This window comes from Sarcophilus harrisii, chromosome 6 (genome assembly GCF_902635505.1).
Source record: "Sarcophilus harrisii chromosome 6, mSarHar1.11, whole genome shotgun sequence".
NCBI lineage: Eukaryota > Metazoa > Chordata > Mammalia > Dasyuromorphia > Dasyuridae > Sarcophilus > Sarcophilus harrisii.
Window position 1 is genome coordinate 204,558,132 of NC_045431.1, and position 26,503 is coordinate 204,584,634.

Genomic DNA, 26,503 nt, shown 5'->3' on the forward strand with positions numbered 1-26,503 from the left:
CAACTCTGAAGCTTATCAGCTATTTGAACAGGAGCCTCTTGGAACCTCAGTTTTCTTATCTGTAAAGTATATGGACATGGAAGGACGGGGGGGGGGGTGCGGGAAAGAGGCAATATAATGGAATGGCTTCAGAATCAGGAATCAATCAATCAAGTATTTATTAAAGTGCCTACTGTGTGCCATGGCACTATACTAGGTACTGGATTTACAAATACAATCAATGAAACAATTCTCATTCATGATGAAGTTCTGCCTCAGACATACAGACTGTGTCATTTAGATTTTCAAATGGCCTGGAAACTCTCCAAGACTCTAAATTATACAAGAGACACCCAGCTGGCATTTGGAAAGAAGTTTCTCCTTGGGAGTTCCCTCCATCAATGAGATCACAGGTCTAGTGAACCTCACCCCACCTCCTGAAAAATCTACTTCATAGGGGGATTGAAAAGGAAAGGTCTTTGTACAACTTCAAACATCAGAGGAATGTGAATTATTATTATAACACCAGCATTCCCACGGAGATAAGCAACATGGACATTATGTTGCCATCTAGATCGGAGGATTGCGGTTATAACGCTTCCAGCCATGGTCAGAACCAGATTCAAATGTAACTAGGAAATAGTTAATCAAATAAATATATAATAGAACAGATAATAGTAACACTAAAGTTTTACATAGTTTTTATATATGTATATATGTAGCCCATATATATATATATTTTATTTATGTATTTATATATATAGCTTTTTAAAGTTTTAAATAGACATTTATATAGTATTTACTATGTACCAGGTCAGGTGCTAAGTGATTTATAATTATTATCTCATTTGCTCCTCACAACAGCCCTAGAAAGTAGGCACTATTATTAATGTCCATGAGGAAACTGGGGCAGGCAGAAGTTAAGTGATTTGCCAGGGTCACACGGCTAGTAAGTGTCTAAGTCAGATCTTCCTGCCTCTGTCTTATGCTCTACCTACTGTACCACTGAACTGCTTATGATGATGTTAGTGTGTAGTTTTCTACAACAATGTATGGCCAGCAGGGATCCCTATGTCCCTAGAGTCCCAGTTCTAGGGTGGTAGGTCAGAAGAAGGCTGAAGATGCAATTTACCTAGATTTGGGCAAAGCTTTTGAAAAAGTTATTGGTATCAGAGGGATAAAAATGACATGATCATGAAGTTAGATGAATACCGCACTGGAAGAAGGGCTCTGAGTAGTCATGAATGATTCAATGTCAGTTTGATGGGAAGTCTCCAGTGGAAGTATCCCAGACATCTGTGTTTGGTCCCATACTGTTAAAACATTTTTAAGTGATATGACTAAAAGTATAAAAGGCAAGCTCAACAAACTTGAAGTTGATACAAAGGTGGGGATGCTAGCCAACATAACAGATGACAGGATCTGGTTCCTATGACAGCTTGATGGCTTACAGCATTGGGTTTAATCTAGGAAACTGAAAGTCAAAGGAGAATAATTTAAAGTTTTATACTTGGGTTCAAAAGAATCAACTTCACAAATATAGGACCTAGCAAGTGCTTAATAAATGCTTATTGGATAAATATTCTTAAAATTGACTTTAAAATGATGAAATGAGATTTTTTTTTTAAAGTGATTTGTAAAACAAAATGCTATGAAAATATTAATAATGATAATGATGAGGTTGATGATGAAATACAGGATGGAGGAGGTATCTGAAAAAAGTCTGAAGGTCTTAGTGGTCAACAAGCTTTCTCTAAGTAAGCAATGTAATATGGTAGCCAAAAAATAAGAAGTGTTTCCTTTGCTGCCTTAAGAGAGGTCCAGTTATCTAGGGAACGGTGATGCTGGTCCCACAGTACTCTGCCCTGCTCAGACCATATATGAAGTATTATGTTCACTTCTAAGCAACACATTTCAGGAAGTACATTAATAAGCATGAAAGGAAAACAAATTGGATAGTAAAAGGCTTTCACGGTCAAGAGTAGATGTTAGGACTGTATGATTGTAATCTTCAAGTATTTTAAGGGATGGCATGTGAATGAGAGATCAGACTCTAGAATAACATTGGGTAGAAGTTGCAAAGGGGCCAATTTAGTCTTGATGTATGGAAAAACATCATGATGATTGGAGACATCCAAAAGTGATTCAATGACTTGTCTTAGCTAGTCATGGGCTCCTCTTCCTTGGAAGTCTTTAAAACATTTCTCAATTATGTTACAGTGGGTTGCATGTCATTTTCATATTGCTGAGGTCAAGTCAAATCAATAAGCATTTAATAAACATGTACCATATGGTAGCACTTAAGAAAACAAATACAGGCAATCCCCCCCCCCCAAAAAAAAAATAGTCCATTCTGTTGAAGCGTTTACATTCTAATTTAGGAAGACAACACATAAAAGGGATCTGAAAAGTAGAGGAGGGAGAGAAAAGATTGAGTAAGAAGAAGATCAGGGAGAGGAGAGAAGGATGTCCCTTTTGGGATCTTCCTCAAAATGTAGGTTCCAGGAGGAACGGATCAAGGGGAGGAGGGGGAAATAAGGGCAAGAAGTCCTCTAGAATGAGCTGAATAAGGGGAGTCAAAAGCTGTTTTAGAATAGGAGTGAAGGAGGACTGCCATAGACCCTTATTCAAAATGGAGGTTTATGGTGAAGCTCATTATAGGGAAGAGGGATTTTTCAGAGGTAGAGAGGCTTTCCAGAGTAAGAAAGCAGCCCAAGCTATGGTTATGTAGCACAGTGGGAAAGGAGAGTTACTTTGCAACTCTCAAATTTTATGATTCTATAATAAATTATAGTGATATAACAGATTGTCATGATTCAACCTGAGTCAGCCACCAGGTCCAATTAGGTACCTCAGGGCTAAAAGGTGAGGTTGGCAGAGGAAGGAAAAAAAGGCAGAACTATTTCATTGTCAATAAGAAGGGGGCTCTCCTGAATCTGATCTTCAGGCTTCACTCAACTCATGACTTTTTCTCTGACGTGTCTGAGGTTGACTTGAGAGAGCATTTCCTCATTCTTAAAAGTCACTTCCTCCTTGGTCTTTGATGATTATCATGCCCAAGGCTTCCAAATTCTGTGTTCCCTCTCCTTCCTGTTTCCTTAACTGTGAATGTTTGTCCTCTGATATATCTTCTTCCTTTGGTCTATTCCTGGAGAGATCAATCATTTATTGCCATCAAATCACTTGCCCAATTTCAATACCAACAATGTCCCCTTCTCTCCTGATTGCTCATATGAACTCTAGATAAGAACTGGCTTGGTTCAGTGGGAAGTTCTAAAAGTTCTGAAGGAAGAGGACTTGGGTCTCATACATACCCTCTCCATATTGTTGGAAAAGTCATTAAACCCACTAGATCTTCAGTTTCTACAGATGTAGAATGAGATTAGACCAGGCTCTTGAAATTAGAGTTCTAAAGCTTCACCAGACCTTAGAGGTCATCTATCTACCTTCTATCTCTGCTAATGGCATTTTCTTGGGCATTCAGGTTCCAACCCATGGAATTATTTTTTACTTCTTCTCCTTTATCCCATATACATTTGTGATCAATTTCTTCCTGTTGATATTTTCCCCCAAATATTTTTCATATCCATACTATGATCACCATCCTAGTCCAGGCCCTTAATATCTAAAGTAATGGGGTATGATATTAGAATTGAAATCTGTGCAATCTGGGTTCAGCTCTTGCTTCTAACACTGACTTGTTATATGATCAAAGACAACTCATTAAATCTCTCAGAATCTGAGTTTTCTCATCTGTAAAATGGAAAAGGTAATAATACTGTTATAACATCTTCACAGGGTTGGTGCAAAGCTTAAGTGAGATCATGGATGTAAAATATTCTGCAAACTTTAAGGATCTGTATATATTCAGAAATACCTATATTTAGAGTTGTAAGAGATCTTTGAAATCATCTAATCTAACACCTTTAATCAAGAGAACAATAAATATTTATTAAACACTTACTATGTGCCAGGCATCTTGCCTAGGAATACAAAAAAGAGGCAAAAGATAATCTCTGTTCTCAAGGAGTTTATAATGAAATGGTTAGGAAAAATGCAAACAAAGATATACAAAGTAAGATGTATAGGGTAAATAGAAAATAATTAACAGAGGGAGGCATTAAAAGAGTTTGGGGAAGGCTTCCTGTAGGAGGTAAGATTTTAGTTGGGACTTAAAGGAAGCCTGGGAGGTCAGTAGTCAGAATGGAAGAGAGAGAGCATTCCAGGCATGGAGGACAGTCAGAAAGAATGGCCATCATGGAGTATCTTATTTATGGAACAGCCATCATTTGACAAATAAGGAAACTGAGGTCCAAATAATTAACTGACTTGATGAGACTCACAAAGATAGGAAGTATAGAGCCATGACTTTGAACTAAGATCTTTTGACTCCAAATTCAGTATTCTTTTTACTAATATCATTTATTTTTCTTATTCTTAATCCCCCTTGTTTAGATTATTACAGAGCATCTGTCCAGTTTCCCTAATTCCAATCTTTCCCCCCTTGTGGTTCATCCTATAAAATAACAAAAGAGAGAACAGGATCATGTAGTAGAGAGAATTCTGGCCTAGAAATTAGGAGACCTGGCTTTGATTATAAGTATTTTCTTAAAACTATTTGACAAAACCTCTCATGTTCTCCTTCCAGTAGCAATAGTGGATTCACAACTGATTGGATGGGTAGCACCAAAGAGTCATCCTTAGTGAATGGACCAAAGTTAACTTGGAAGATAGTCTTTAGTGGAATGTCCCAAGAAAGCTCTTCTTGGCCTGATAGTATTTAAGATTTTTAGCAATGATATGGATGAAGGCATAGGGGATATGCTTAAAGGACTCACAGATGACGCAAAACTGCAATGGATAGTTTCTATATTGCATGTTGTAATACAGGAATAGTTATATTACATAATAATCATTACATATTATTTGAAAGACTCCAAAGCCAAGAAAGGCTAGGACAGTTCTAATAAGATGAAATTTCACTACTTAAATTTGAGTTGGTTTTCTTCAGTTTTTGTTTCTTTAATCATTTCCTTAAGATTGGGGAAGCAAGGTTAGATGGCCATTCACTGGAACTATAGTTGAGGTTTTGGGGAGATTGTAAGCTCAATATGAGTCATTATTGTGACCTATTTTGATACCATTGGAGTATCAAAGCACATCCCACTGTTGACACCTCTTAAGTTTGTAGTCAAAAATGATTACACAATCTTGGGCTTCATTGAAGGAGGAACAGTATTTAGGAGTAGGAAGATGATAACATTGTATTATATCCAATTCCTAGCATATCTTGTAAAAAATAATGTTTGATTCCAGTCATTCCATTTTAAAAAGGACTTTGATAAACTGGAGAGAGGAAGGTACCCAAGATAGTGAAGGGTTTTTAGATCACATGGTAAAGGAAGTAGGAGTATTTAACCCTGCCAGAGAGATTAGGGGCAATATGGTAGCTATCTTAATGTATCTGAAAAGCTATCATGTAGAAGAGTGATAAGATGTGTTTACTTAGCTCCAAAAGGAAGAAGTAGGGAAGGAAGGATGTTGATAGGAGGGAAATTTAGGCTCAATGTAAGAAAAAAAAAATTCTTAATCATTAAATCTAAAAAGTCTCCATGAGTTGTCTTGAGAGGCAATGAGTTCCACTTTAGTATGCAGGTATTCACACAAAGACTTGATGATCATTTCTTTCAGAGGCCATGGAAAGTATTCACAGTCAGGTGCAAACGTGCATGTTCACATTCAGGTGCATATTCAGATGGCTTCTAAGGTCCTGCCCAAATCTGAGATTCTCTGATTTCCTAATTTGTAAAATGAAAGGGTTAGACTCAATGAACTTTTAAATGTTCTCTGGGTTTGAACACTCAATGGTCCAATCCCCAAATCAGCCTGGTCTTGAGGAGAGAGCACTTGGGAGTTGGCAGATATGGACCCTGAGCTTGATCTGCCAACAAAACTTGCTCCGATTCTTCCTGGAAGTGACTTCAACTTTCTTCTTTGTATAATGAAGCTTGGATTCAATGATCTGTAGTATTCTTTGCATCTTTAATTTTTCTCAACCTTTACTTTTATCAAAATTCTGTCTCTGTTTCTTATTTTATATATTTAAATATTTATATATTATATATTTATATTATATCTATATAAAATATATTTGCATATTTTATATATTTTCTTTCTCTTTTTGAATAGCTTCCTAATTTCTATTACACCTTCTATCATTCCTCCTTACGCTAAACCTTCTGCCTTATCCACATTGGTAGGAGCAGCAAGGTGGTGCAGTAGGGATAGAATGTTGGACCTACTTGGCCTGAGTTCAGGAAGACTCATTTTCCTGAGTTCAAATCTGACCTCAGACACTTAGTAGCTGGGTGACCCTGGGCAAGTTACTTAACCCTGTTTATCTCAATTTCCTCATCTCTAAAATGAATTGCAGATGGAAATAGCAAACCATTCCAGGATATCTGCCAAAACAACAACAGCAAAAACAAAGAGGGTCATGAAGAGTCAGATATGACTGAAAAATGACTGAGCTACAATCCATAATGGTAGAGGTTTTTCATTATTTCAGAATACTCTCATTTTGTCCAGTTGAGTACAGCTTCCATTAAGGCAGATTGTCCCACCTCTATAACCCAGTTTGTTGCCTAAAGCAAATTTCCTACCTTTTATGGAGCCCGTTGATTGGTTCTCTGAACACTGCTAGGCTGGTGCTTGGATATTTCTGGGACCTTTTTAATCTAGTAAAATCTGGCAAAGTTTGTACTTAATGGACATAGCCATTGACAAGCCAGGGTATTCTTCATGCAACAGAGAATCATTAGAAAATTATTGACATGGAAGCCTCTTATTTTAAATTGTCAATTTGTGATGAATCAAGGGAAAAATCTTAAATAAATGTAAGGGTAAAGGTGAAACCATTCTACTTTAGCTCTAGTGTCTTGACTAGTTGAGAAAACCTTTGATTTGAATCAAAACATGCAAATTGATTCTGTTCAACCTTCTTGAATCAAAGTCTTTCTGTGAGAGACATACCCTTTGTAGGAATAAACTATCTCAAAACCAAGGCAAGAGATTCTGAACTTGTGGATTCCAGAAGTGGGAGCCAATATATTGTTTCCAGATTACCTTTGAGGAACAAAGAGGCAGAAGGGACTGAGCTGTGGCCAAGAAAGGAGAAAGTAAGGTGAATCATTGGATTTGGGGGCATTTCAGAGAGAGGAACGTTTCAAGAAAAGGTTACTGTTTTCCTCAACTTCCCCTATTGATACAGGTCTATCCACAGACATTAAAATATGTTTATTTTTTGTTACCCAAATTTCCAATAAACCAAATTTTGTCTCAACAAAAAAGTCAGAGATTATCTTGAAAGAGAGATATATAGGCTAGACTAACCTTGGTGTAGACTAACCTGAGTGTTAAGAATTTTCTTAAGAGAGAGTGTGTGTGTGTGTGTGTGTGTGTGTGTGTGTGTGTGTGTATGTATGTATGAAAGGTGGTGGTTCCAAAGTAACTGAAACTAAACTCTTAAATTTTTGCCTGAAACAAACTCACTGGGTATGGGTAGCATTTTTTATTATAAATCCTTCAGTGCTGCCTTAGATCATTGTACTGCTGAGAATAGTTATATCATTCACAGCTGATCATCTTACAATATTGCTGTTACTTTGTATACCACACATTTTCTCTTTGCATCAGCTCATGGAAGTCTTTCCAGGTTTTTCTGAGAGCATTTTGTTTATCAATTGTTATAGCACAATAATATTCCATTATAATTATGTATCACACAATTTATTTAGCCATTCCCCAATTTATGGGTATCTTTCATATTCCAATGCTTTGCCTCCAAAAATGATTTTCTATAAATATTTTCTGCATATATAGATCCTTTTCCTTCTTGTTTTTTTAAAATCTTTTTTGTGATGTAGACCTAGTACTGATATTACTAGGCCAAAGGATATGGACAGTTTTATAGCCCTTTGGGCACAATTATAAATTGTTCTACTGATTGGTTGAATCAGTTCACAACTCAATCAGCAGTACATTATAATGTCTCATTTTCCCTATATCAACTCCAACATTTGTCATTTTCCTTTTCTGTCCTGTTCTGCTCTTGGAGTCTTAAAAATTTCTCTGCGACACACTAAAAACAAGTGATTTGTCCAGTATCAAACAATTAACGTGGCTCCTAGGCAGTAGTTGAACTCAGATCTTTCAATCTTTGTGGTCCACTCTCTATCTACTACCCTATGAAGCTTATTATTCCTAATTGAAGCTTTTTATTTTCAACACATATGAAAAGATAATTTTTCACCACTGACCCCTGCAAAATTTTGTGTTCCACTACCTCCACATCCTCCCCTAGATGGCAAGTAATCTAATATATGTTAAACATAGTAAAATACATATGTAAATCCAATATAGACATCATATTTATGTAATTATCTTGTGCAGCCTATTATCTGGAAGGCCAGATTTGAATGTGTATTCTCTTAGTCTCAATAGGCAATTAATATTCCATGAAGATTGGAAGTTCCTTGAGGGCAGACAACTGTGAAATATGGGACTCTGTACACAAAAAGTGCTTAATAAGTGGTGGAAGATTTGAATTGAAGTGTTTACAAGCCTGTTCTCTGAAAAAGTAAATGCAAATGCCTCCAAAGACTACCAGGATGTTAGGGAAATTAGAACATTTTTATTAGTCCTTGGGGAAAAAGTGTTGCTTTAAAGTCTATCCAAATCATGAAGACCTAAGAGTAACATTTAGAGACATCTCTTTAGGGATTTAGGGATCCAGTTTTATCTGGAAAATGAATAGTGATGATTTTAATTTTTTTCTTTCTTTAAAAAAATTTTTTTTTCTTAAACTGCTGCACAGGCAGCAAGTAGGAACAGGAACTCATTAAACAGTTCAGGGAAACTGTTCCCAGAAATGCAAGATCTGAGATTGAAAGAAGACAAAGAGGCAGTTTTTCTAATCTTCTCTTTTTTGTATGATATAGAGACCCCAAAAGACTTTGCTCAGTCACACAAAGCAGGTAATGAGGTAGGATTCAAATTCACCTTCTGAATGCAAACCATTCCATTTCCATGGTGGCCTAACATATATGATTAGATTTTTTTTTTGTCAATGCTTATTGCCTGGCTAGGATGCTAAAAGCAAAACCTGAGGTTGTGAGTTTTAAACACCTTATTCCCCATTTTCAGATCTCACCTCAAGGCCAGCCACGGGAGAATGTATCAGCACTAAAATATTTCTTCAAGAGAAAAATAGCCAGACCCTGAAATCATCTTCTTGTTAATCCTGACTATTGGTTGATGGAAGGGAAATACTTTCAGAATGGATTGATTTTATGGTGTAGAAGACCTGTCTGTGTTAGCCCTAGAAGATACATATCTAAATCTGTCCATCTATTTATCTATCTGTCGTCTATTTAATTTTAAAAACCATTTCAATGATTTGAGCCTAAGGAAGGCGATCCCTAGGTTTTGTCTAGCCTTGCTACTCATCAAGAACTCAGGGCACCAAGTTGGATGGTTTAACTTCAGCTGATAGGAACATGTTTATTATCTTTAACTCCCTCTAAAGCCTGTTTCCTTGCCAGGGATGGCAAGTGGGATGGGGTGGGATGATAGAACAAGAGGAAGAGGAGGCAGATGATATCAAAAGTCTCCTTTGTTGGAGGGCTCCAAGTCAGGGCTCATTAAGAACCTAGAACTGCATTTTAAAATTGAGGGGGACCTAATTGTAAATTGACATTTACAATTTACAAATAATAATAGTTTACATTTATATAATGCTTACTATGTGCTAGACACTGTACTGAACACTTTTATATTATTATCTCATTTGATTCCCATAAGAACCCTGAGAACTATTACTATTTTGATGTTACAGATGAGGAAACTGAGTCAAATGGATGTTAGGTAAATTTCTTCCCCAGGGTCATATATCTAGTTAGTATCTGAGGCCATATTTGAACTCAGATTTTCTTGACTCCAGGCCCAGCTCTCTATTGACTGTATCATTTAGTCACCATATATAAAAACAAAGTGTTAATGACTTTGAGGGATCAGAACCAGTGGAGAGAACACACACACACACACACACACACACACACACACACACACGGCTGAGATTTCTATATGGCTGAGAAAACTGTCTCCACTGTCCCTGATCATTTAATCACCAGTATTCTGAAAATGAATTTTTCAAACAATAAAAGTCCTCAAATGGTTTTTTGAAGTTCAAGAGGGAATTTGCTGGAGGGAAGATGAGAAGGATTAAAGACAAGGGAACAGAATGAACTAGTTTAAAGGGAAGAAAGTACAAAGTGTATGGGAGAAGCTCCAATAGTCGCTTAATGTTGTTTGTCCTTGTTCTGGAAGAAGACGTGACTATGCAAGTGAACTGGATTTGAGGGAGGGAGGACTGTGCAAGGTCACTCATCTCACTTTCCCCTCCAGAGACATCTGGTCCAGTGGCCAAATGTAGGTCAGAATAGCTGGAAATGGCCCTGGACCCATTGGGAGACCTTATGCTTTTTAAGCTTAAACATTTAAACTTTTAAATGTTTTAAGATTAAACATTTAAACCTCAACATTTAAAAATGTTTATTGAATGAACAGTGAGAGATAAAGTTAGAAAAGGAACCCCAGTTTCTTTCAAAAGTCAGACCAAGTGCTACCTTCTCTGTAAGCCTTTCTGGTTCCCCTCCAGCTCCTAGTGCCTGCTTCTCCCTTAATGACCTCATGCTTCCATATTTCTTCTTCATATGGTCATACAAATACATGTCATCTCCCCCCATAGAACAGAGACTCCTAGACTCTCACCTGTGGCTCCTAGAAACTGCCATGTTCAGGGGTCACATCCTGGAAAAACCATCTGGGAAGACGAGCTAAACCAGGATGGAGGTAACCAATGGGCCTCTAGCCAGTTGGTGAGTTAGGGGGTTGCCTATCCCAAGCATGTGGAGACTGAAAGGTGGAATGGCTAAAGGAGAACAATTTGTTCCAACAGTCATGAAGGTGGCTGAAGCAGGCCCTGTGGAGAGCTTAGAGCTTGGTCAGACATTCAAGAGGCCTCTGATCACCAGTCATCTTAACTTTTATCTCCTATTCCTTGACTCTAGAAGAAAGAGGGAGATTTATGACTTTGAACAACCATGAATCACTGAAATCTGATCTATGCTAGAGTCAAGATGTAACTGTGATGTGATTGATTTTCTTGAAAAATGAAGGACCACCACCACCAACAATATTCTGTGAGGGAAGGGAAAGTTTCATTTTTAGATTTGTATCCTAGTGCCTGATATACAGTAGGTACCATAATAAAATCTTATTGATTAATTAATCAATAAGCCTTGAATGCTAAACTAAGGAACTTGGATCCACTTAAGTCCCATAGCATTTCACTGTGACATAGGAGTGACCCTGGATTATTAGCAGATACAACCAAGGGAAAGCTTGAGTATGGGTTTAGTGACCAACTTTTATCTGTTGACAGAGATCCAGCAAACTTGATCAGAAAGAGTCACCCCTAGATTAATCCTAGGGGGATGACTATAGCAACTCTGAGTAGAAAAATTACGTATATGAGATCATGAGTATTTAATGAGTATGGAAGTATTTTTTTTTTTTTTTTTGCTAAAGTAATTGGGGTTAAATGACTTGCTCGGGGTCACACAGCTAGGAAGTATTAAGTGTCTGAGCCAGTTTTGAACTCAGGTCCTCCTGACTTCAGAGCTGGTGCTCTATCCACTGCACCACCTAGCTACCCCAAAGTAAATACTTTTAACAATAAGGAACTGGATGCCAGGGCCAGGGTGCTGAGGTGCGATACCTACCTACTGCCTCTCCACAAAGGAGCCCTTTTGATCAGAAGCAGGCTTATCATCCTGTCTGGGTTCAGTTTCTTCTTTGACACATTTTGGCTTACTGTGCCCTCCCCCCACTATGTACTTGCTGTACCTTGGGGAAAATTTCTTAAGATTTAGGTTTTAGGTTTTAGCTAATGTCAAGGATCTTCCTAATGCAAGGGAATGGGCAGAGAAGAAAATGTGGAGTAGAGAGATGCTCAATGTATGATATGAACTAGGTATGGGACAGGTATTTATTTCCTCCATCCAAAAGAAATGTTAACAATCACACAAAATACATATTTTTGTATTGTATATAATATTGTATATAATACAATAATTGTATTATAATGTATTATGTAAATATATAAATAAATGTATGTAAAAATACATTTGATAGAAACAAACTTAAACATTTTACCCTACTAACTACCATCATATTCTTTTGAGAAGTCGATATCGGGTTAAAATTGTATTTTGTTCTGGTCTCTCCAACCGCCCCCCCCCCCCAATCTCCCTAGCCATCTGGTCAATATAGTAAGTTTTAACGGGAAATAAAGTTGCAAAGGGGAACCCCAAAATACATATAAACTGTCCAAAAGATCAAAGTAGCAAATTTACAAATTGTACCACATATTAACCAAAATTCACATCCGGACTATATGTGATGCATCAGCATGTTCCATTTAGGTGCTTCTGTCAGGGTTATATCAATTCCACACTAACCGAACATCAAAAAGGTGCTGAAAACTCTGAGATGTGACTTTGAAATTTTATCAACCACTTTGAGATGATTTGGATATGAACTAAGCCCAAGGTGATACAGATATGAGTTGGTCTCTTTCTCATCTTTTCTTCTCTATAAAAATGAGATTTCAGACCCAGTCCTCCGCTGTTTCCTAAGGGTCCATGCTGCCTAGTACTTCCATCTGTGAGTGATGCTCCCCACGCCTCCCCCTCCCCATCCTTTTCTCCTTGGTACCTTCCGTCACATTCCCTGTCTCCATCCCACCATATGCCTCTTTGCCACTTGTCTCTGTGCTTTATTAAAGTGTGATTGTTTCCTGTTTCCTACTGCCAATGATGGTTTTTCCTGGCAAGTTCCCAAATAACCAGGCATCTGTCGCTATAATTTCATAAAATTAATTATCAATTCAATATCTAAAACCATTTAGACATGAAACTATTTATAGGACGGTTGACTTGGCATTTTTATACTTCATCACCTTGCCTCTGTATTGCTTTCCTCAAAGTCCATATCTTCTGGTAAACTACACTAGGAATTGATTCTCTTTCCTTATGGATAGAATCCTTTTTGATAAAAGAAGTTCCCTTCTCCTGTTAGCTCCACCCATTTAAACTCATAACTTCCAAACTTCTCAGACTCAAGGTGGTCTCCAACTCTAGGTATATCCATAATCCATCTAAATTCCATGGAACAAAACATTCCAGTTATGGTCTGATCAGGAAGGTCATGCCTTTAATTCACGCAATATAAAATTACTTTTTTTGACTGCCATTTTATACCATTGATTCATATTAAGCGTGTGGTCCACTAAAAATCTGCAGATCTTTTCCCAACAAGCTGGTACTTAGCTACAGCTCCCCTATCTTGCACTTTTGAAGTTTATTTTCTTAACCCAAATTAAAGAATTTACTTTATCCTACTAGATTTTTTCTTAAGAAATTCAGCCCAGTGTTTTAACCTGTTAAGATCTTTCCAAATCTTCCAAATCCATAGCATTAACTGTCTTTCCCACCTTTTTGTTATCTGCAAGTTTGATAAGTATGCCATGTATGTCTTTATCCAAGTACCTCTGAATTTATCATAGGCCCAACCATTGGTGAAGGCTGATTTCTTTTTTTTTTTTTTTTTTTTTGAATTTTCATCTACTCTGAAGAGACTGAGCTGGATCCAAAGAAAAGGGTCTTTTTTTTTTTTTTTTTTTTTTTTTTTAAATTATCAAGAGAAAAACTTTTGGCTAGAAAAATGTTTATTTAGTTTAAATTTTTTCTATCTGTACTTATCTATTGATGTTCTTTAACCTAAGATCATGGAGGAACACAAAAAAGACCAATCCAATACCCAGGCTCAGGTTCATCTAGGCAGGACATAGGGTCTAGCCACAAAGTACTCTCAAGCTTTACATTACCATTGGCCAAACCTCCCAAGCTGTCCAGCATCCCATGGTGTTCAAGATCTGAATCACAGTGTGTATTAATTTCTTTATATTTTTGTATTTACTTATGTATGGTGTATGTGTTACCCTTGTAGATTATGTATATATCCATGGGAGTTTGTTTAAATGTAACTTTGATAGATATTTGGGGATCTTGCCTATCCCTCTCTAAGAGAGACTTTGATTCCTAGTGGAGGGGACCAGGAAAAAAAGCCAAGAGACTGGTTCTTCTATTTTTCTCAGAGAGGGAATAACAGGCTATCATGATATAAAGATATTCCTAAATATTTCTAGTCGAAGAGAATTATTTATTATTAATTAACTATTATCAATAATTTATCATTAATTATTTTTATACTTGGGTTCAAACTGCTTTCCTGGTCACTATTCTTTAAAGAGGAAGGTATACCCCAATCTCAAATCAAAAAATTTGACCTCTTCTCCCCAAATGCTAGTTACACAAGAGTTCATCACAAATAATGAATAGTGAATATACCATTTATGCAAGCAGATGGTGAACAGATGGGCAAAATTTAATGATTAAAATATAGCAAATAATACACAGAATAAATAAGCTGTCTCACTAGGAATGAGATTTCTCAGCATAACTTCCATTTTAGGAATAATCTTTAGAGAACCAAGCTGTAAATTCAAGACATGTTAAGGAGCTACATCTTTCACATATTTTTTTTTCCCTTAAAAAAATCTCTCTCTTTCTCTCTCTGTCTTTTTGTCCCTTTCTCTGTCTCTCTCTGTCTGTCTCTCTCTTGTAATATTCTTCTCTAAAATGTATTGTTCTCTAGGAGTGGGTTTCTTGGGGGGTTTCTAGGAGCAGCCTTAGTTTCAGTTCAATGTAATAATCACCACAAGTGCAGCCAGGAGTTAAAGTCCAAATCCTTTATTGTCTCCTTTTAAGTCTTGTCTCCTTCGGTGAGCCTTTCTTAGAGGCCTGTCTCTCTCCTTGGCGCCTACCTCTAGTCCTTTGCCTCTGCCAGCATCTGTCTCTAGCTCTCTCTGAATCTTCAGCCAGCACAAAGGTGGAAGTTGGAATGAATCTGTCTCCTTCTCTGAGAGTGGGCTTGTGGGCTTCTGTGTCTGGCCCTGAGAGCTTCTTGCTTATATGCTGTGCACTGAATATACACCAATCATTACACCACTAGGAAACCATTATTTGTTGTAGGATTAAATCGATGCTAAACTAGATTTAAACATTGTCTCCTCAATTTCACTCAGTACTTTGTTTCAGTTTCTGGCCCGTAACATCTCCTTGTAGAATCAGATCAATCATACTGAACCATGCTAAATTAGATAATTATTGTCTCCATTAATTCCACTGTCTTAGTACCTTGTAAGAATTATAACAGTCTCTGTGTCTCTGTCTCTCAATCTCTCTCTCTGTCTCTCTCTCTCTCTCTCATAGGTGGGACTCTAAGACCAATTCTGCCCTTCAGGCTAGCACATCATTCTCTCCACCAATGAGGAGAGTCTTTATGTAAATGTTTCAGGCTTCTTATCTCAGCAACAATTCACTGAATATTTGTAGCATTCCCTGAGTGGAATGTAAACTCCTTGAGGGCAAGGATCGGTTCCTTATTGCTTTTTGCCTCTGGCACCTAGCAAGGTATCTTCTTGTTCAGTCACATCTTTGGGACCCCTTTCAGGATTTTTCTTGGCAAGGATATTACCATTTTCTTTGCTATCTCCTTCTCCAGCTCATTTTACAGATGAGGAAAAGAGACAGAAAGGGTTAAGTGACTTCTCCAGGATCACTCAGCTAATAAGTATCTGAGCCCAAATTTTAACTCAGAAAGATGAGTGTTCTTGACTCTAGGCCTAGGAACTCTAGCCACTACTACCTAGATGCCAAATAATAGGTATTTAATACATGTTTGTTGAACTGAATATAATAGATTAAAATTAACTCAAGAAACAAGGAGAAGGAAAAAAGGGTTGAATTTGAAATGATAAAAGCAATATCAACAATGCCTTTTATTGATTAGATGAGGAATGGGTGAGGCAGAGGGGCTAGGGATTTCTGAAAGACTATGGAGAATGGCAGAGATGCTGTAGAATTGGAGAAGGAAATAGCCTATTTTGTTATTTTAAAGAAAAGTGAATGGCATCCTAACTTATGATCAGTCAACTTTTCTTGGATTCCTGGCAAAAATTTTGAAACATTATTGAAGGAATAGTTAGTAAACATTTAGAAATGGAAACAGGAACCTCAAAAAGCCACATCATTAGAATCAGATCCCACCGGAAAAATCTCATTTCCTTTTTTAGACTGTCACTAATCTAGAGACTCAGGGGAATGCTGTAGATAAAATGTGTACTTAAGTTACTTATGCTATCTATGCTGGTAGGAAAGATGGAAAGATGTGAGCTACAAAACAATAGAATTAGAAGGATTCAGAACTGGTTGAATGACCACTTAGGAGAGATGTCATCAACAGTTAATTCCAACATGACATGACAGAAATTCTCCTGTAGAAGGTCTTAGGGATTTATGTTTGGTTCTGGACTGTTTAGTATCTCTTATCAATGACTTCGATAAAAGCAAATTAGCAGATTATACAAAGAAAGATAGTTAATATACAGAGTAACAGTCCAGATTTTAAAAGCTCTTAATAGGTTAGAAACTTGGGTTGAATCAATAAGATTAAATTTAATAGAGAGACATGTAGATTCTTTCATTTGGGTTAAGAAAATCAATATCCCAAGTGTGAGATTGAAAAGGTGAGGGTCAGTATTATAGCTAAACAATAGCTTGCTGGGAAAAGATCTGGAAGCCTTAGTAGACCACAAACCCAATAAGAGTAAACAGTGTGGTGATGTAGGGAAAACAAGCAACTAATGGGATGTGGGGTTCTATGAAGAAAAGCCTAATGTCATTAGAGAGATGGTGATTCTGTTGTACTTTTCCTTTATCAGTCCACATCTGGGATGTTTTGTCTCATTTTTGGTACCATATGTTAGGAAGGACATTGATTAACTAGAAAGCATCCAGAGAATGGCCACCAGGATTGTGAAGGAGTTCATGATCAGGCCAGATGAAAATTAGCTTAAGGAACTGAGAAAATTATAAGATCAAAAAACCCATCTGGGTTTTTTCTACTAAATTCATTTGTTTTTGATATACATTGCTTTATGAATCATGCTGGGAGAGAAAAATTAGAGCAAAAGAGAAAAACCATGTGAGAAAAAAAAAAGGGGGAAAAAGAAGTGAACACAGCATGTGTTGATTTGCATAAGGAGACATGCAACTAAGTCTCCTTAGTTCTTTTTCTGGATGCAGATGGCATTTTCTGTACAGTTTATTGGGATTGCTTTGGATCACTGAACCACTGACAAGAACCAAATCTTTCATAGTTGATCATTGCACATTTTTGCCATTGTTGTGTACAATGTGTTCTGGTTCTGTTTGTTTTGGTCAGCATCAGTTCATAAACATTTTTTCAGGCCTTTCTAGTCAGCTTGTTCATCATTTTTTATAGAACAATAGTATCCCATTATCTTCATATACCACAATTTGTTCAGACATCCCCAAATTTTCCAAATCTTTGCCACCCCAAAAAGAGCTGCTACAAACATTTTTGCACATGTGGGTCCTTTCCTCTCTTTTATGATTTCCTTCTCCAGCTCATTTTACACATGAGGAAAAGCAGCAGATAGGGTTAAGTGACTTGTCCAGGATCACTCAGCTAGTAAGTATCTGAGACCAAATTTTAACTTGGAAGATAGTGTTTCTGATTCCAGGCCCAGGTACTCTAGCCACTACCACCTAGATGCCAGATAATAGGTACTTAATACACGTTTGTTGAACTGAATAAAATTGATTAAAATTAACTCATGAAACAAAGAGAAGGAAAAAAGGGTTGAATTTGAAATGACAAAGTAAAGTCAACAGACCTCATCTGGAGTTTTCTTGACAAAGATACTGGAGCCATTTGCCATTTCCTTCTCCAGCTCATTTCACAGACAAGGAAACTGAGGTAAACAAGGTAAGTGATTTACCCAATAAATGTCTGAGGCCAGTTTTAACTCTGGAAGATGAGTCTTCCTGACTCTAGGCCCACCTTCTAACCACTGTACCCTTAGTACCTTCTAAAGCTGATATGCCTTCTAGTCAGTGTCTAGTATGGAAAAGAAAAGATATGGGGGAAGAGGGTGGGATATGACACAGGGGCTATTTTCAAGTAGCTTAAGGACCAACAAGAGGAAAAGGAAATAGGTTTGTTTGATTTGGTGTCAGAAGCAGCAATGGGTAGAAGAGGCAATTGGGCCAATTTAGGCTTGGTATAAGAAAGGAAAACTAAAACCCCAAATTTCCTACCAATTACAGATGTCTAAAAGTAGAATGGGAGATCTTCAGTAGAATCCGAATGCCCATTTGTTGGAGAGTTGAGATTCCCTTTTCAAATATGTGTTGGGCTGGATATGGAATTCTGGTTAGAAGCAAAGTTAGGGTTAGTAGTCTCTGGTTTCCTTCCTAGCTCTGATGTTTTGAAATCCTTTTTACTTCACATTATATTTTGACAAAACCATTTGTTGGTACTAGGTGGAACATGTCTGTCCCAAAGAGAGAACGAGTTATTTGTTTTCTTTCCTTTTCCTCACAGTTTGATTCCTTCCGAGACTTGGGTTCATAGACATAGGCGGATTGATATTATTCCATCTACAAAACTTCTAGGAAGAGAATTCAAAATAGTTCCTCCTCTTTGTTGGGAGAAGTGGGGCACTATGGGTGTGGAGTGTTGCATAAGCTGTCAGAGTAGGGCATTGTTAATTAGTTTTATTGTACTTTTTTTTTTTCTTTTTCAAAGAAGAAAGAAAGCTCAATGTAATAGGAAGGGGGCAGAGATGAAATTGGTCATATTAGGGGAGAAAAGGCATCAATAAATCAAAATTTAAATATTAAATACATCCAGTTTAACATATTAAAATGGCTTGGTTCCTTCAAAACCTTATTATGGGAATCCCACAGTCACACCAAGGAAAATGTTTTTAATCAAAGTATAAATTTGCCAGAGAAAAGAATGGCTATCCCTGCATTTATGCACTCAATTATTGGCTGACCCTAATCTCTCTTCATCTCTACAAAGATTGAGCTGTCTCCAGGGGAAGAAAGGTTTGGGTGAGCTTTTTCTTTCTCTTTTATCAAAAGAAAAACTTCTTGGCAGGAAAAAGGCACTTTTAATTAAAGAGTTTCTAATTTCTGAATCAAAATGCATCAGCTTTTGAGGAGGGCTTATTGAGAAGGCGGGGTATGGAGGGAAGGAGAGGGATTTATTCCCACAAAGCATTAGTGCTTCTAAGAGATTCTAAGGATCCAATCTGTAACCAGATACTGGGTCAAGAAGCCCTGATGTAGAGGCAGGGCTGAAGGAGTGAGCTGGTAATGGAGAATGTCCTTTCCATTTTTCCTGGTATTGAAGCCCTGGCTCCTACACTTCATAACCCTGAGATAAACCGCATGAGTCAGCCAGCCCCGTTATCTTGAACCCTCATGGTTCTGAGTGTGTTCCGACTCATCACAGGGATCAGCCGAATCTTAGCCCAATCATTTTTCTGAGTGTCGAGGGATCTGAGTGATTCCCTTTGGATTTCACAACTGTCTTAGAGAATCTCAGATATTCACTGGCTATTTCTAGCTGGACGACTTAACTTATCCAGTACCTCATTCATGTGCCTCTCTCCACACCCACTCTTGGACTCTCTCTATTTGCTGGATCTCATTTGTGGGCTAACATTAACTTGCTCGTATTGTCCTGGCTTGTCATTTTCCAAATTGGACTCACAAATTTCTGATTCATTGGTTCTGTGTCGGAGCCATTCGAAGCCCACAGAGCTGCTCTTCTGAAAGCTATGTCTCCATGTCGCAAGAGGAATCTGCCTCTTTCCTAATCCTCCCTCTATAATTCTACCGTCCCCCACTTGGGGCCTTTTTTGGGTCCTGAATGCCTTTCTCACCAACAGGGTATCATCATTGTAAGAGACGGTATATTCTGTGGGAAGTTAAGATGATACAGATCTGGAACAAGGCCCGAATGACCTTGCTCCTCAAACTCTGGGATGACTAAGGGGAGTATTTTAGACAACAGATGCTAAGCACAAATGTTTCCAGTCTATCTCAGACATCCATAGATACACTGAACAGATACATAATCGCAGAAGGTAGCTGACATGGTCTGGGAGGATTCAAGGCCAATAGCTTAATTTAAAGATAAGCAGATGGAGACCCAGAGATAAAAAGGGATTTTCTCCAATTCACACTGGGGACAGAACTAGAACCTGGATCTCTTTTCTCCTAAGCTAGCCTTTCTCTAAATTTAGACCTTTTGAGCTATTCAGGGTCAATGGCTACAAGGAGACTGCTGAGATTAGAGGCAGATGAATTGGGCTCCATTCATGACTCTCCTATTTCCTACCTGTGTAACATAGGACAAGTCAGCCTCTTTAAGTTTATTTCCTCATTTGAAATGAAAATGCTAATTAGATAATATCTGAGATTCCTCCCAGTTTTAAAGCTATTAATTTCCTCTTTAAAAAAAAAGAAAAGAAAAGAAGAAAAAATAAATGATTGATTTCATTTAAAAAGCTGGTGAAATTCTCTGAGAACACATCTTCTTTCCCAGAGAGCTGTGTGCTTGAGGAGAGCTGGAAGGGAGATTTTTTGGCCTCTCATGGGATCAAAGGTAGTCGATCTTAAAGACAGAAGTTAGAGGCTTGGATGATTTAAAAATAACTGCCATGACAACTCTGTTTCCAGAATTTTTCCCATTTTAATTAAAAGCTGTGGGAAGCAAGATGAGTCAAACTTCCTCATGAAGTTGCTGAATCCAAGGAACTGCTTAGTTCCCCTCTGTTTCAAGTAAATGCCTATAGAGGGAGATAGCTGGGTGGTACAGTGGATAGAGCATTGGCTCTGGACTCAGGTGGAGTTCAAATATGAGCTGTGTGTGACTTGGGTAAATAATTTAATCCTTGCCTCCAAAAAAAAAAAAAAAGAAAGAAAAAAGGCTATGGAGACAGACATCCAGGTGCAGAGGGAAAAGTTTGGGGATAAGAGGACTTGAGTTCAAATTCTTAATATCTTGGGGACCTTAGACAAAGGGCAGCTAAGGGGTGCCATAGTGCATGGAGTATCGGTTTCGGAATCAGAAGGACTCATTTTCCTGAGTTCAATTCAAGCCTCAAACACTTATTAGCTCTGTAATCCGGGGCATGTCACTTAATCCTGTTTATCTCAGAAGTAAACTACTCCAGTCTCTCCCAAATCAGTCAAATAGATTTAGAGCTGGAAGGTCATTAAGTCAACCTCCCCCTCCCCATTTTGCAAATGAGGAAACTGAGGTATAGAGTTTAAGTTATTTGCCCAGGGATATATATAACTAAGGTCTTTCTGACTCCCAGTCCAGCATTCCATCAGATTCTTTCTTCACAGCAACACAGATTGCAAAAAAAAAAAAAAAGATACTAGTGCTATTAAATTTGGGGGTCTCAATTCTCTCTGCCTGGGCTTCTTGCTTCTTTGTTAACACCCACATAAAGATACTGGAATGATTTGCCATTCCTTTTCCAGCTCATTTTATAGGTGAGAAAACTGAGGCATACAGGGTCAAGTTTGGGGTTTGGGATTTTCATGGCAAAAATTCTGGAGTGGTTTGTCATTTCCTTTTCCAGCTCATTTTATAGATGAGGAAGCTGAGGCATTCAGGGTTTAAGTGACATATCTTTGGGGTTTTCATGGTAACGATTCTGGAGTGGTTTGCCATATCCTTCTCCAACTCATTTTACAGATGAGAAAACTGAGGCATACAGGATTAAGTAACATATCGAGGGTCACCCAACTAGTAAATGTTTGGATTTGAACTTGAATCTTCCTGATTCTAGGTTAGGTGCTCTATTCACCTAGCTGCCCTTCTTCTCAAGTTTAAGATAACAAGTAGAAGGAGCACCCTGCTGTCAGTCCAGGGTTTAATGAGCATCAATGTTCATACTTAACAGACAGGAAGACATATATCAATGGATGCCCAAAGACCAGGTTAGTAACTGCTGTCCTTCCAATACACTTGATTCAACATTGCTGACAGTCCACTCTTCTGGTCACTGGGCCCAGCACTGGAACCGCAAAGATGGTTTCTACACAGGCCCTTTTCTCAATGAGTTTACTATCTAACCATCGAGGAACAAGTTCAGTGATAACTAAGCTTCAAATGAGATAAGCATCAGTGCAAAAGAGAGAGGTTCAGGTAGAATAGGATGAAAAATTGAAGGAATGACAGACAAATTGCTTTCAGCACAGGAGTGTATTGGGGAAGGCTTCAAAATAATTCCCTAAAACACAAAATGAGGGCACCCCAATCCTTGCTCAAGCTTCTTCAGAGGTTCCCTGGTGCCTCCAAGATCAAATTCCTCCCGCATGGCATTTAAAACTCTTTACAATCTGGCTTGGGCCTCTCAGTGTAGGCTGATAGCACTCTTCACACGCTACATTCCCCAAAGATCAGCTCATTTGCTGTTCTCTGAATTGAGACTTCCACTCTCCCCTCCTTCCCCCCCAAGAGCCTTTGCAATCTGTCCTTGCAGAGAATATACAATCACAATATTTCTGCCTCTTACAATTCCTATCTTTCTTCAAGGATCATCTCGGGGTGCTTTGCTTGTAAATGATTAACCCCTAGCTGGGGTGGGGTGGGGTGCCTTGGAATGTGTATCTCATTTTTAAGTGTAATCTACACTATTAATATCCAAAGCTTTGTTTGACTATTGACTAAGTCTAGTCTATCAGCACAATAATAAATTAAGCCCCGATCTGTAGGATCTGTAGCGTTTGGTGTAACTCTCACAAAGAAAATTTAACAATCGGATCTCTCGGAAGCCAGGACTAGCTCTGTGCTCATCTTCTGTGCCATCTCGGGGGAAGCGGTTCCTGATGATCTCGGCTTAGGGTTCTCTCCCCACGATTCAAACGATCATGTGTATGGTTTGTGAATTTACTTCCAGCCAAGCAGCTGAAGGCTTCAAATGCCTGGATCGGTAGTTTGTACTTAATTTCGCTGGCAATCGGAGGGGGAGGAGGGGGGAAGCGCTAACGGGTTTGGAGGCAGCCAGCCAGAGACCATAACTGCGTGTCAGGTTGATTACGCAACGTGGGTGAAGAATGAATTGGAAAGGGAACACAGGAAAGACAGTTAGGTGAGTTAGAAGCTAATTATAAATGCTCAAAGGCGAGGCGATGAGATCCTGCGTGGAAGGCGACGGGAAGAGCCAGATGCTAGAGCTTCTGCATCAGCAGAAAGGACTTTGAACCCGGGCTCGCCCCAGGCTTCAGTAGACACAGAACCAGGAAGTGGAGTTGGGGTCCAAGCCTGCAGAATGCCATAGGTGCGGGGATCTTCAAGGTAACTTAGTCCGGTTCTCAAGGGGGAAACTGGGGCCCGGGGAGGGGGGAGGGTCTCAGGAGCGCTGACCCCACCCAGGCCAGTATTTGCTGACTCGGTTCTCCCCGTTCCGGTCGGGACGGCGCCCATCTCCCACGGCTGGGGGCCTCCCTCTTTCCGTTGTTTCCCTCCCTTCCCACCCCGACTTTAGGAAGCGCGGGGCCCTCAGTTCTGCGCCCTGCCCTTTGCGCCCAGGCTGGGAAGCGCCACTCATTCCCGGTCCAAGCGCTAGCGGGGGCGGCGCAAACCTGGAGCTTCCCGGGGAGGGCGCTGGCTGGGCAGGGGAGGGGCACCTACCTGCGTGCTTTTGGAGCGGGGCGGGCCCGCTTTCCCTAAGCGGGCTGGGCCAGGGCTTGGGCCAGGTCCGCCCCCTGGGACTCCGCCTGGGCCCGACCGCGGGGGCAGCTCCGGCCCACGTGCGCTGGTCCGCGGTGACAGCTCGCCCGGAGGGGCGGAGCCGCAGCTGCGGGATGCTCTCTCATTGGAGGGCGGCCGGGCCGGGGGAGGCCGGCCCGCCCTCCCGGGGCAGCTCCAGTACCCGAGCCCCGAGCTCCGGCTCAGTCAGTCCCCAGCCGCCGCGCCGTGGCCGTTCCGGGGTGCCGCGCCCGCGGGCCGGACCAGGAGGCAGAGGAGAGCCTGAGTCGGTGGCCGAGACCATGCGCTCCCGCAGCGCCGCGGCGCACTGTAAGGCTTGCGGCGTCGGGGTTCCCGGGCGGGCAGCGGGGAGGAGCGGCCACTGGCCGGTCGCAGGTGCGGGGGCACCCAGGGCCCCGTGCTCCGCAGCCCTTCGGCACTGGGGTTTAAGGGACGGCTTGTAGAGGTTCCCTGAAAGCAGTCGAGGCTATCTGGAAAAGGGGGGAAGGGTGCCCCTGGGCGGAGGCTGCCTTGGGCCGGAGACTTTGATCGGGAAAAAAAAAAGCGATTTTAAACAAACGCTACTATCAAAGCAAACCGGACAGCCCGAGATGCCTGCCCGCCTTTAACCCGTTTAAAGAACTACCACTACAACCCCCACGCCCCACCACACACACACAAACATCTATAACTGCAGCCCACTCGCGGGGTCCGGTGCCGGTCCTCTGCCGCGAATATCCTAAATACCCGAAGTCGCCCGGATTGAGTCTGGTCTCTTTGACGTATGACCCCAGCTCATTTCCACTCTCTGGGCCTCCCCGCTCCCCCGGGATGTTTCTCTCCCCCTCCCTCCTATGCTATAATAACAGGAAGTCATTTTTGCCCTGTGTCTGTGGCCTGCGAAGTCCCTCCGGGCTGGGACTCTCACTCAGGCCAGCTCGGATCTCCCCGCGCCTCTCCCGGCGCTTCGCCCGGTGCCTCTCCTGGCCTTGCGTGGGAGGGAGTGCCCAGGTGGCAGCCGGTGCTGTGCCCGCCCTGGACCCACCTCCCGGCTTTGCCTCCCGGGGAAGGAAGTATTGTTGCGGTGAGGTGCCTTGCTTAATCCTGGCACCTGTAGTTGATTGCCTGGCCCGAGCTGGAGAATTGGAGGCAACTTTTACCTACCCCAACCTAGCAGACAGACCAGGCTTTGCGCTGTCAAACGCGTGTGCTGCAGGGAAGAGAAAGAAGCTCCTGAACTCTTGGTTCTTTAGGGGGAAATCCTTGCATTTAGCCATTCTGTGCTGAGGAGGTCTTTTGTGGGGGGGGGGGGCGGCGGGAGTGAGAGCTTGGTAAAAGGTGCTTCCACAAACCTTGCAGGGGTCCTCAAACTACGGCCCGCGGGCCAGATGCGGCAGCTGAGGATGTTTATCCCCCTCACCCAGGGCTATGAAGTCTCTTTATTTAAAGGCCCAGAAAACAAAGTTTTTGTTTTTACTATAGCCGGGCCCTCCAACAGTTGTCTGAGGGACAGTGAACTGGCCCCCTATTTAAAAAAAGTTTGAGGACCCCTGCTAGAGGCCTGTGGCTTTGCTGGGAGTTTAGACATCTGTTGCTGATCCATACTCCTGTTTTAAGATGTAAATATTTTTATGTGGTTTTAGTTAAAGATGAAATAACTACATTCCCTACTACCATCAGAGCAGGCAGGTCTGCCTGAGGTAGGAGGAAGAAGGCAAGTGTGCTTTAGGGTAGCTGCAGTGTCCCCTTCTCCATTCCTGTTGGCACTTGCTCCCCTCCCTTTCTAGGTCCTTCTTCATTGCTTGAGGCAGTACTCTTGACAAGCCTGTAGCTTCTCCAGCCAGACTTAGCCGATTGGTATCAATTCCCCTCCCACCCTCACCTACGCCTCTATCTGAGATCTTTAATTACTAGGAATCCTGGAGTAGTAACTTGTCTACTTCAGAATTCAGAGCTGGGGCTTTTAAGCAGCACCAGAGTGTGTGGAGTCCAGCTTATTAGCCTTCTCTAGGTCTGCTGAGAGTTTTGACCTGCTTCACTCTGAGATTTCTGAGGGGGCATCTAGAGGCAACTTCTTGCCTCAGGATAGATCCTCTTGCTGCAGTAGACTTCTTTGGGAGTGTTTGTAAACAGTTTGCCTCTGGGTGAGTCCATATGACTGAGAAAGATTGTCTTGGAAAAAGTGAGTTGGGCAGTTAATATGTCTCACCCATGGGCACTGGCAATCCTGCTCTTGGTATGGATTGGCAATATGGTTTCCTGTTGAGTAGAACTTCTGCTATTTGTGATTACAATGGTAGTAAAAGAAACATTTATAGCACTTTAATATTTACAAAAGCTCTTTTTATTATACATCAGCTTATTTTAGTTCTCCCAGAAACCTTGTGAAGGTAAATACTATGGGTATTATTACTTACATTTTACAAGTAAGGAAATTGAGGCTGAGAAAGGTTAAAAGAACTTGGTTTGTAGTCACAAAATTTGGAAGGTCAGAAGCCAAATTTGGTTTTCCTCACTCTAAACCTAGCCCTCTTCAGCCTGTCACTGTTTCTATTCTGAAGGTGTTTCTTTAGGGAAACCTGCAACAAGTCTGTCAAAAGTAATAATTATTATTGTTATAATCAACATTTATATAGTGCCTTTAGGTTTACAAAGCACTTCTCACAATCATTGTTTGAGATGCTATTATTAT

At 40.2% G+C, this 26,503-nt stretch overlaps 1 protein-coding gene across 13 annotated transcripts in view; it reads left to right on the plus strand.

Annotated features, from left to right (window-relative positions):
* MICAL2 (microtubule associated monooxygenase, calponin and LIM domain containing 2) overlaps positions 1–26,503 on the plus strand; it is a 296,098-nt gene that overhangs the window by 21,785 nt on the left and 247,810 nt on the right. For 11 of the 13 annotated variants that reach the window (XM_031944242.1, XM_031944247.1, XM_031944248.1 and 8 more), the window contains exon 1: positions 24,064–24,141. The exons of 1 other annotated variant lie outside the window; for it this stretch is intronic. The gene's annotated coding sequence lies outside the window, so the exon portion shown is untranslated. Of the gene's footprint in view, positions 1–23,065; positions 23,419–24,063; positions 24,142–26,503 lie in introns of those variants that run through there. One more of the 13 variants, XM_031944245.1, reaches the window with a different exon arrangement.